At 34.7% G+C, this 12136-nt stretch overlaps 1 protein-coding gene and 1 long non-coding RNA gene across 3 annotated transcripts in view; one reads left to right on the forward strand and one right to left on the reverse strand.

The window, feature by feature from the left end:
- The window catches only part of LOC100645775 (glutathione S-transferase 1-1), a 97460-nt gene extending 90029 nt beyond the window's left edge, over window positions 1-7431 (reverse strand). For both annotated transcript variants that reach the window (XM_048412778.1, XM_048412777.1), the window contains exons 1-2: window positions 7341-7431; window positions 6378-6495 (exon numbers count right to left, since the gene is read on the reverse strand). The gene's annotated coding sequence lies outside the window, so the exon portion shown is untranslated. The remainder of the gene's footprint in view (window positions 1-6377; window positions 6496-7340) is intronic.
- A 91-nt stretch (window positions 7432-7522) lies between these two features.
- LOC110119927 lies at window positions 7523-11206 on the forward strand. The gene is made up of 2 exons (XR_007226580.1): window positions 7523-7684; window positions 8969-11206. It is a non-coding gene; the product is annotated as an uncharacterized LOC110119927 (long non-coding RNA).
- The last annotated feature ends 930 nt before the right edge of the window (window positions 11207-12136 follow it).

Consider the following 12136-nt stretch of genomic DNA (forward strand, 5'->3'; position numbering starts at 1 on the left):
AAGGAGAGCAGATGCAAATGAAATTGTTCGTTGTTTCGTTTCAAACTGCAGCTGCAGTCAATTACGACAGACTTGAATCATGTTACACTTTATTTTGAACAGCCATTCGACGAACGTATAGTGTATTTATTTTTAACGCAATTTTCCACTATTTCCAAAACGTTTCTAGATTGGAGTAGTTGGATTCATCTTTCAATTTTGGAACAAATCTTGCAATTTTAATCAAGCATACCCAAAATATACTATAAATATATCATGTACTTACAAATATATATACACAAATGTAAGAGATTTAAGGATTTATATTTACCGATTTACCGAGATTTAGAATATAGGAATAGTTTAAGGCTAGGCCAGAGGAACCTTTAATTACATTATGGTTCATCAGTGGGTTCGAGGCAAACTTCGATCATGTTTTCGTTGAATTTTACCGAATTCGGGTGAACGGTCAACCAGTGAAATTTAATAGTTACTTAATAAATCCGTAAAGCAAGGAAGAAACTTCTTGTTTCAGTCCACCGAGATGTTTCTGTGCTCATTTTAGTACAATACGTGAATAACGATAAAGCACCTTGGATTTATGTCAGATCTAGACGCGTTCTTCTCACGTCGTCGCTGCCGATTTATGTCAGCACTGTGAAAATAGTCGGTCGACTCGTCGCCGATATCTGGCGATCAATCTTTATCGCATACCGATGTCGATACCATATCAAGAACTATTTCAGACAATACTTTAGACGTGAGTTCGATCACAATTCGAATCCAATGTTTCTTGATCGACTTCGACTCAAGGGAATGAAGTCGGAAGAGAAGAACAGCGACGAAGAAATACGAAGAGACTGCGACCAATTGCGAGATTTAAGCAAACGTTAATTCTCGAGCAATCAGGCTGGTCGAATCGAATCGGCTGGTTCGAACGGTTGACAGCCGATGAAAAACTACGGTAATTCGCTGCATTCTCATTTGGTTAATTGAAACCGCGAATTTGACTGGCACGTTTTGCGTCGGCGCTAATCTGGATAAAAAGTAAGAAATGGTCGCATGGCAAGCTCTTTTATGTACACGCGTATATAATTCGTCGGCATGAAACGATGAAACGCGGTAAAAGGTGTGTTTTTTTTAAACGATCTCGATAACAAGCACGCCTGAAATCCTTGCTCTCCCTTTACTGCTCTCTAATTAATTATTTCCATTATTCTTATCAAGACGCGTCGACTGGTTGATTAAATCTCGCGTTTCCAGGCGCTTTAAGAAGATAATATCACGAAATGGAACGGGTCGAAAGAGCCACAATGAGAAGCATCGTGACGCTGTATCATTTTTTATGCTACTTAACTGTTTGACCTGTCGGATACATCGATCATTTAATTAGAGTTTGGGTTTCACGCCGAGGAAGTTGCTTCAGGTTTGTGTGATTCGTACAATCCCCTTATTTTGTCAGTTATATAAATGACCTGATGTAATTAATTGAGTGCTAATAGAAAAAAATATCGAAATGTCGTATCTTTACTGTACTATGAGCAATTCGTTATGTATCGGTATTTATCGTATATTGGATAGAGCGTATTCCATTACACAAATACCTTAATATTGAAACGTTCTAATAATTCGAACAAAATATCTAACAAATGTTTTTCTATTATAAATATATACTATTGTTGCGTTTTATGTTGTGTTTTTCATAATTGAAAAAGAACGGATTAATAACGGAAAAATCTTGATCTTATTAAGTAGGTAGAATTACTGTAGTAATTGGCTTCGATATTACGTCAGAGTCATAAAGTTTAGTATATTTGTACATATTTGGTATTTGTGACGCGATAAAGAAGGGCAACGCTCAAAAGTATCGTGTCGCCGTTAAGAAATAAACTTTGCATGTTTTAGATTTAGAAAAGTACATTACAGCATAAGTTATATACGTTACAATATAATTTCTATTGGGGTTTAAAAAATTTCTATAAGCAGCGCAAATTCAACTTGCCTGTTTCACAAATTGAGAGATCCATCGAAATAAAATTACACTATTCATTTTAACTTTGTTCCTGTTCCATCTTCTCAAGATAGCTTAGCTCGCTCGTAATAATGAAATCAGGGGTACGAGCACGCTTTTGACAAGCGATCTTCATAATTAACGAAATTTCCGCGGCGTTAGAGCTAAAGGTAAATTTAAACAAGTAGTCGCTTGTAATAAAAAGCGGCGAGCCCCAGGATTAATCCAAAAAGAAAGTTCGAAAGTTCGCGTACAACTTTAGCGGGCCATGAAGCGGAATTCTTTTTTTTCCATCGTTCTTTTTGCGAATCGCACGTAAGCGTGTACGCGTTTAGTTGTCTCGTTAGGGAACGTAGTGGCATTAAAGGCAACCGTTCTTTTTTACGACCGACATCGACCGTCGTTGCTCGAAAGGACCTCACTGTCGGGAAATCTGCCCGCTAGATACAGAATTATTTGAAAAGGGAACGCTGGGGAAACTTTTGACCAAGCCCGAAACGGAACGTTCACAAAAACTGCGTAACGCGGCGCGAATGGAAATAAAACGCGAGAGACAACGTAAAGTTTTCTCGCGTTACACGTTTGAAAAATCTTAGTCCACCGTAATCCCGACTCGACGCTGCGAAAATTCTGTTTTGCAAACGGGCTGAAACATCTATGCTGCTGTGCGTAAGATTCGGCAATGAAAACTTCGCTCTTTAATTATTCCCCCTTTTCCCTAACGAATGGCTGACGAATGACGAAGCTTGAAAAGCAAACATTATTTCTGCTTTTTAACATTTCTTCCATGAGAACTATCTCAATTTTTTTTATATTAATTCTAGAGTATGACCAAAGAAGATATTATGGCAAAGAAAATTACGTATTTCATGTTAAAGTTAAAAATATCGCAGGTATTTCTTAATGTTTTCAATTATTCGGAAGAAGCGATAATTTTACATTTTTCGAACTCTGTTCTATTTCATTCCTACATATCCAACTTAATTCATGCTGATGCCTGTCATGTATATGAACAAGTTTCTTACTCCATTTGATTTATTTTAAACAAAAATCACAAATTGCGTTTCATTGCATTTCGAACGTAAATGATAAAACGATAAATTCTTGAATTTAAATTAAAATTGTCAGGTGAAAGTTTATATTTCGAAATACACGTTTGGTCTCAAGAGTCTTTATGGGGCTTTTATGTATCGAGATCGAGAGACCTTACGTTTAGTGAAACGATTCGTTCACCAAAATTATTTGTCTAATGGAGCTTGAAATTTAGACGAATATCATTTTTAAACAATAAATTTCTCTAAATAAGATAAAATTAGTCGTCAATATTTTATTGCTTTTCTAATATTATTATTGAACTTTAAGGAGGATAAGAACCGAGGTATTCCATATGGCATATAAATAATTTAGAACATTATTGTTTGTATAACCTGAAAATTAAGACCTAAATGAGTTTAGTTGATTTTAGTCGGAGAACTGAAAGTAAACAGTAACGCTTTTGTACGTTTTTGTCTACATACGAAGCAATTTTAATGCATTCCACGTTCTAAAAATATTTATTTCATTGTCCTATATTTCACTCCTTTTTAAGCACGTATTATTTGTAATGAAAGTATCATACATTCTCTTGTTGACATGGAATTTTCATTTAAAGCATGCAATGTAAATGCAACTCTCTTACGTAAGAGGAATGTTTTAAAACTGTAAGCTTCTAAAATCCTGAGAATTTCATGCATGCTTTTTTACACAGTTAAACTTCTCCAACCTGCTTATAAACTTATCGATTTCACACGGATTCTGTTAGACTAGATCGCCAATAAAATGTTCTTGTTCGAATGCGTTGAACGTATATACGTGCTACGATAATATCCAACATACGATATCAACTCATAGTTTCAAACGCTACCGATATTTCTAGCAATTGACTCGAATGCACTGGTTAAAAAAATAGTGTAGAAAGAGTAGGTCCACAAAGCCGAGGTCCTCAATCCTTCTCGCAATTTGCTTCTAGCCATCAAACCGCAAGCCATGGTACAAAGTGTTTCTAAAAACTTCCTTTCTGTTAGCATTTGCCAGTGAGCAAAGCTCCGCAACCACGGACCGCCATTTTCACTCCGTAACAATCTCGTCAGCAAGAAGGTCTGTAGATTTTTGTCCATTACTACAGCGTCCTGATCTTGCAAACCACGATACATCTACAGAGCGATCAGCTCGAGGCACTTTGTCTCTCGAGCCACGAACCTTCATTCTCCTCTCCGTTAAGCGTACCAACGAGCTTTTCACGCGCGGGAGCGTACCGGTACTGTAAGGATAGAGTAGTTACGGTTCTTCGTGAATTTCGAAGCGCTTTCGAGATAATGCCAGCGTACCGGAGCGGCACATTTAGTCGAAGACAAAAACGAAGCAAGAGGGTAATTTCATTGATGGCGATCAATGCCAGAGGACGCGGACAAAAATGATGGCGCGGCCGTTGCATAGGGATCTAGAAAGTAAGTGTACAGCCGTAGCAGGCGGCGTTAACGAGTGGCATCGCTCAGCTGGAGCTTAAACCCTCGTTAGGAAGCTAACAACCGACCATATGTCTTGTAAATCGCTGGTCCACGTGAAGCAGCGCGCTCGAATCTACGAATTTATGCGGTCGTCGAACGCGACCAATCCAAACGATCGACCGGAGAACGAGCTTTCGAACAAACAAAAACGCAACGTACCTAGCTGCAAATAGCACGACCGTGCGGCGACAAACCGTGCCTGAGTCGCACGTTGCTTGCACGCATTGCGCGCGACAACCTTCAGTTTCGATCGAAAACTTTCTGTTCCTCCAAGTTTTTAGAAAGAAAACGAGTACTAGGTTGGTCGCTGAGGTTAGAAAACGGAACGACCGTCGCTCGATTTTCAATTATCGTAGCCCCGTTTGCGATTTAAACGATGCGATGGTCCCCTAGACTGTTATGGGGGCTTGTTCTCCACGATCGATCGCCGACCGATTCTCCACTCGTTGGAAATCGAGTTTGGATTAAGCTTCGACGACGTCCTCTATTCCTAGTACTCCTTGTACGGAAGCATCGTTTTCCGCGTTCCGATAACGCCCGTGAAACGACAAGTCGTAATCTCATTTATCGTGGACCTCTCTAAAGAACAGACAGAAAACGAAAGAGAGAAAAGAAATGGAAGCGAGGGAAAAGGTCGAAGATCATCCCTTTTAGTTCGGACAACGCGCATTTCCAACATAAGAAATTTCACAGAAGTTTTCATGCGTTCTGCGTAGGAAACTGTTACATCGACTCGATCGTGACACCTCATACTACTTTGACTACGAATGTTCTATTTTCGCGTAGAATGACAAATCTCTTGAATCTTCTTCGACACACTGGCTCAAGCATGTAGAGAATAATTTTTCTCCAGCCTTGAGATTTAAATTGCACTCGAAACTGTGCTCGAGCAGCTCTTAAAAGTCTTGTTACCTTACAATGATGTAACACCCTGACTCCCTCTGTCTCGACTTGTTCGCTCCTCTTACTACATCGTTATGTCACGTTTGATATTCAAGTACATTCTTTTGTATTTTATCGATAAAACGAAACGGCTAAGATACAGGCCGATTTGATGTATAATTTGATAATAAAAGAATTACTACTCAAGATACTCGATTTAAGATTAAATAAGGTCTTTAACATTAATAAGGTTATTTTGTAAATAAATACTGCATGAAGTATGTCCCATGACATTTTTTCGCAACATTAATTCCAAATACGATAAACGTGATTAGTCACTCGTAACTTTAATAAGAAGCTGCAATTTGCACAACAGAATTAGATGATTCAACGCATACATCGACGAAGAATTACGTAATACTATTACTACCACTAATACTAAAAATGAGCATAGTAACAAAGTAGTAAAAAGAATGACATGAAATTAAATATGCAAAATAATATGAAATTGAACGAATAATAATTGATTCCAAGTGAAATATTTAATAGAAATATTCTCAGGCAATTACTTCATCGAAACGTATCTTTGAGAACAAAGAAGTAGCGAGATTTGCCTGTCGCGAAGTGTTTTCTTGCACGTGAAATTTGATACCCCTAAACGGATAAAATTCAACTCTAATATCTTCATATCTCAAATTCACACAGATTCATATACTAATTATTAACATTGTTTACGTTGTTTATATCAATTCTTCATATGGTAATATTATATAGAGATCATACTCACATATATGTATAATATTAATTATTAATGCATTATTAACACATTATCAACAACGGGACATGCACTATGCTCGTCAAAAATTCTATGTAATACAGCTAGCCACCCGTGTCGATTCGGACCTTTCATCCTACGACATGATTGAGTGACCAAAAGAACAAAAATGCATGCGACTCACCATTAAACGCGAAGAACGTTATCATTGATGTTGTTGTGGTTCAGGAGAAGTTATTATGAAGACCGTCAGTAAATAGCAATCACCGAATCCCACGCAAGAGGCGAGGACTGGAAGAAATCTGTAACAAAGCATAGAATATTACGATTTGTCCATAAAGACAATATTAATTCTTTAAAATGTATAAAATAACAAAAGATTGACGTCGATCAAACGAAAAAAGAGGAGTAAAAGCTTTAACAGAACATATTAAATATTATAGTTTGTTCTTAACATCATACTATTGATTGTTTAAAAAATTTAGGATAATGAGAAATAAAACTCATTGAACTTGAGAATAAGAAATGAAAGTAAAAAGTAAAATAAAAAGTAAAAACTTTGAAATAACTTTAATGACATCTAAACAAAGTTAAATATCTTTCTATTTAATTAATATGCTTATATATTATTACTCAGTAACATTGGGCAGTAAAATGTTTCTTAATATCGGGAAATGCCTATGAATATTCCATAATATAATTGATTTATAAAAATTGTACTCTGAATGTCTCATTAGAAATGTACAGAGAGACATGTACTTCGAAATAATAAAATATGGCGTTCTTTCTTCGTCGGTTAAACACAACTGCGCAATACCAAAAAATGCAATGCGCAGAACGTGTCTGTGATTATTGAAAAAAGTGACTAACAGCATTATTACTAGAGATTCGCGACATACATATGTAGCAAAATGTAAAAAGTATTTCAATATCTTATTCAAATATGCTTTCCATTATTTTAAAATAAATTAAATGTTACCAAATCTCCATAAGAAGCTATCGAATACATCATCGATCATGGCGTCCTTTTGAGTTTCATGACGTTCTTTTAATACCTCGAAGTACGTACGAAGAAAACATACGTTAATTAAATGAAGTTAACACTAGTGTATTTATAGGGTAAAAGAGTGATTATGAAAGTACATACTACGTAGTAGAAAGATCGGCACTAATCGTAAAGATACACGAACACACATCTAATCGCTTCGATTATCCACACTAGAATGACACCCCGCGCCGCGATTTACCAACGAACTTCGATTTGCAAAAAGTGGGGGGCTCACCGGCAAGCCAAGAGTAAATAAACTGTGCTCAAGGATATATATGTTTTCAGTAGGAAGCATATTCTGTATCTAATAAAGAAACGATAGGTCAGACTAAAGCGCGAGATGCACGTTGAAAGTAAACACACATGAGATAATATGTATAATTTAGTCTGACGAAATTTATGTAGTTGAAACGTGAATATCTAAGCATAGAAATTTGATATAGGTAAGTGTCGTAATTTAATTAGATTAAATAAACTTAATTAATAGGTAGAAATTATATTGGAACTTTATAGCATTTAATTTTCATTTAATATATAATATAAGTAATATTAATATAACCATCATGCAGCATTCTTCTTTAATATAACTTATAGAATAATCAAGTATGTGTTTTGTTAAATAATGATTTAGGATAGTCGGTAACAAGAAATTATAAATAATTGTGTTTAACTTTCTACAAATATGAAAATTAGGCCACATTTTGTCCAGAATTACTCTATATTCAAATGTACGCCTTAAGTAATCCAAATATTATACGCTAATATTTATCATCATTCAGACATTTTGCCAACAGAATTTTTATGAGATACTTTACACTTTTTTCATGTATTTGTTAATTTTTTAAAAAATTAACTCCTTTGTTTTCTACTGTTGTTCTCGGTGCTTTTATCTGCGATATTATATTATGTCATGTAAATGAGAATTTTCGCAAAATATGCAATATGTACATATGTACGTATTTGCACATTTATTTGGGTGTAATATTTAGGTAATAACAAATTTTGTTTTATTTTCGATACATTCTGCTATTTAAACAGAAAGCCAACCCCTACGTATTTTAAAATGCTATATAATGTTAACATTTATCAAAATTGGTTCGTTACGCTTTATTTATTTTAAGCAGTAAGCAGAATAGCAGAATTTCAATAATTTTAACGTTGGAATATCTTTTTGAATAAGAATAGAGTGTTAAAATAGTAATTATGTGTAACGAACATAGAATACCATGTTCAAAAAATCATATTGTATCATATTAATCAACTCGATTTGTTCTGTAACTTTCGTTCTTATCTTTATATTTCAATAAAATACAACAAACATAAAATAAAATATCCTGATATAAAAAAAGACGAGCAATTCGATCATCTACGATTCTAGTTGTTAACAGTCACAGAATACAAATGTCATGTACTTCCCTCAAAATTCATTTCTTCAATTCATTTCTCCAATTCATTATTTCTTCTATATAGCAATGAAAGTATTCACGCAGTTATCGACAGTATTCCATGCTGGTTTCTCGCCGTACATTTTCTCTTGTTCCGCTCGATTTCCGATCAAAAGATGTAGACAAGCGGGACTTTATTTAATGAATACAATGAACGTGGGTCCGGTGCTTCTTTTTCTTTTCTTCCTAACCTCATCCACTCCCCGTCATAATGAAAAGTTCCCTCATAAAGAAAGCATGTATTATGGCATGACTTCATTCAGGTACTCTTTAAATTTTCAGATAACCACCGAATGGCTCATAATCCAGCGGCATGTCGCGCCTATCGTTCCAAGCTCGAAAGATAAATAGAAGCACGGGGACCAGCACCGCCTCGAGGGCATTACGTCGCTCGTTCTCTTTCACGCGCAGGTTGGTATACCTCGAATTTGCATTGCCCAGACAACGGCAGTGCTGCTGTCTGTACCCAACGAAACTTCAAGCCTGCCAACATTTCTAGCTTCCGTTTCGACAGCGCGTCATTCTCTCGTTGAAAATGCGAATACTGGTGAAAAGGAAATGGAGAGAAAAAAAGAATTGGTTGCATCTAATATATAAACCTGAATATACATAGTAATACAGTGATTAATGAATTCCCGATTTGAGAGTTTTTTTATTTATTTAAATTTTATATAAAAAATGTGCTGTGCTGTTACAACATATTCTATAGGAAAGTCTGTACAGACTATGGTTTTAATTTGTCGCGTTTTATTAGAGCTCGCGTGCTTCGACGGTAAGCTCGCACTTGTCCTTGCGTGCAAGTGTTTCGAGTTACGTTTTTAGCTAGATGTTCTGATCTTCTTTTCTTACGACGAAGGCGTACTTCGTAATTTTAATTACAACTATAATTACTCGTAGTGATATGAGATAAGGAATATGATGGAGAGGTTGATACAATTGTATGGATACAAAGGAACTAATATTACTTCAGAGAAAAACTTACGACGACTAAAGCATTACCTGTGATGATTGATGACGATGCATAAAACGATTTGATTATTATCAATGTGGTTATTAAATGTTTAAAAAAATTACTACTTATTTACTATAAATTAGATTACTTAATTACAAAATAAGATATCGATTTTAATATTATTAAAAATACATATTTTTCTGTTAGAAAGACTATATCTAACGAGGTAACGCTGATGTATCAATACCCATTTATCCATTTAGTGATAACTATATATTACTATGCATGATAACTGTGTTATACAAGTAGCTCGCTGTACTGAGAGATCGCAGTTCTGAACAAATCTATCGAGTTGTAAGACCGATTATGCGAGGTAATGCGACACGATGTGACGATGTTATCGGTGCGCTACATGTTAAATTAATTAGGTGTAGTTGTTTTCTGTTTTGTTGTTGTATAAAATATGATTTATTAATGCAAATACAGTTATCGAAAGTAATATAAAAATGTTGAGTATACCAACAACTTTAGGTCCGCCGAAGATTCTTCGAGGCATTGAAAAATAATTCAAGGTAGATGTATAGTATGTACTTGTTAAAAACTCTGTTTTCATTAGAAATTCATAAGGAAACTTGATATTAAATTTAATATAATACGCATTCCCTACTTATTGAAAGAACATGAAAAGTTGTTTTAACTTTCTGAAGTTCTCGGTAATTCTATAAAAAGAAACCACGAAATGACGAAGAGAAGAAAACAAAAAGATGTATTGGTAACTTTAGTTCATCAAGCGTGTAGATGGTCTGACAACATAGCGGGAAAATATTTTAAGAAGAAATTAGGTCGACGACGAAATTAAGTTTTAGTGTAACTTTCTCAATAACCGCTACTTCCTTTCCTCTCTTTATATTTTTTTGCCTTATATTTTAATAAATTTTGCTTTCAAGTATGTACTAGCATTTATCGTAATTTTAATTTAATAAAGTTTTATGATTAAAATTGTATGTGTGGTATTTTCAGATATAATATTCAGAATATATTTGATTTATTATTAGAAAAGAGATAATTAAGAAAACTAGTATGTATAGGAAACTAATATGAAATTGACTCAAATATACCTTATTCTTAAAAGTTCTTGTCGCACAACCAATCTCCTATACAATTTCATTTTCTATTCATATGTTTCATTTCTGATTTATGTTCAACGATTAAAAATAGATAATAATTGATCTTATTTCAACTACATTTGACGTCTCGTCGTTTGCGTTTGGTCCTCTGCCTGTAGGTCTTCAAGTAAACGCGATAATTTCTTGACCCCGCAGGCATCTTACATCCTCATACCTATGTCCAATTGAATTCGGAAGTGCATATACCAATTGTTGGTCGGCGTCCAGACATACTGATATCAGACCAGGAAATGTTCCGGTATCGACCGCTTTACCTGTGAAACTATGCGAACATACAGTGACTGAACCGACGCTGAAGGAACTTCGTTACGTCAAAACCAAGGTGATCTGTAAATTGATTTCGCTATTTAAATAAAAAGCAGCCTTCAGCTAATAACTCAACGCAAGTATTTTTTTAAATCTACCTGTCTATTCGCTATCCTGTTATATTCGGAATCATTATACATAATGTATTTTTAATGAATAGAGCCACTTTAAGAAAGTTATGTCTAAAAAGTAGTTATATAAAATATTTCTAATGAAAATGCAACACAATGATCTGTTTGCATTTTATTCCTTCCTGATATAGAAATTAATACGAATTTATTTCTCTACTTTATCGAGATATATTATTCAACTACAAATAAGATTTTGTTGAATGATTTCCATTATCCTATGTAATAAATTTTCTCTTATAACTAAATGTAGTTATGCCTCGTTAATATCGATTAATAAGGAGTTGTAATATTGACTCTGCCACAGTGCCAATTCTCAGAAGTAATCCAAACAAAGGATTATCGTGTTCTAATCTCGGCTCAGGTCTGTAGAATAAATAGAACGACTAAACCTGCATAAGAGAACAAATCCGCTGCCGTTTGGAGCTCGAAATTAACAAACGGCCAATCATCACATTGGTTGATAAAAGTTCTGTGGAAATATGATAGAATTTACGTAGAGCAAGTCAAGAGTGTAAGTTTTTCAAGGTTTTGAATGACGTTCCTGAATATATTTTAAGAATGGCTACATCTGACAATGAGATTTATTGAAATAGAAAACTTTCGCAGAAAGTGTTATTTTACTTGGATAAAAATGATATTGTAACGCTACGTCAAACATAGTTAAACATAGTTAAACATAGTGCGATAATTGCTAATAGTGAATACATAGAAGAAAAATCAATAGTTATCCAAAGATCCAAAGCGAATTTATAGGAATCTGGCGATTGAAATAAGGTGGATAACAAGTAGGATAGGGTAATAGAAGTATCCCATTAAATGAGGAGTAAGATTCAATGATGTGAATACCTGAAAGAGGAGGGTTGAGTTCTAACGG

Source organism: Bombus terrestris, chromosome 15, assembly GCF_910591885.1.
Source record: "Bombus terrestris chromosome 15, iyBomTerr1.2, whole genome shotgun sequence".
NCBI classification, from domain to species: domain Eukaryota; kingdom Metazoa; phylum Arthropoda; class Insecta; order Hymenoptera; family Apidae; genus Bombus; species Bombus terrestris.